Raw genomic sequence first — 683 nt, forward strand, 5'->3', positions numbered from 1 at the left:
CTCGCCTTGGCGCCTTGTGACGCTTTCCACTGCAGAAGACAGATGGCACTACTGCCGCCCTTCAGCAAAAACTCGGTGTTTTGGGCTTCGGTTCGCCGATCTCGACACAGACTACGTTTTCGCATCATGCACGGCTCGACTAAGCAAGTACCGTTGTAAAACTTGCTACGATACAAAAGTTACCATAATACGCAAGCTCTGTGAGCAGTTTCACCGCAAACGAGCCAGCGGTTGAGGTAAGAAAAATTTTGAAAGTCTTTACGATAAAAACGCACAATACTGTATGTAGCAGGTGGTAAAAAAAGAAATTAAATGCAACAGTACAGTCACAGACAGTAGAATATGCACCACGCTTGAACAGTCATTTACGAGTTACCTAGCAAAAATATGGATGTTTCATGCAAAAGATTTGCCCTTGGACAGTTCTATTTCAGTTATGCAACATGACAGAAGTTTCAGTGCAGAAGCAAGGTCCATATTATTCTGTCCGCAGCTGTACATTTACCCCAGAACCTAACGGCAGCAGCGTGTGGCATGCTAGAACGCTGTTATTGTATTGTGTGTTAACTTGAAGGTTGATCAATGAGTGAAATTTGATACTGAAGTTTTTAGACAAAATATTTCTGCACAACAGAAAAGACGGAAGAATGTGCAGCAAGAAAAAGCAGCATCCAACACGCCAA

Source organism: Amblyomma mixtum, chromosome 2 (genome assembly GCF_055824585.1).
Source record: "Amblyomma mixtum isolate Tamu chromosome 2, ASM5582458v1, whole genome shotgun sequence".
Lineage (NCBI taxonomy): Eukaryota > Metazoa > Arthropoda > Arachnida > Ixodida > Ixodidae > Amblyomma > Amblyomma mixtum.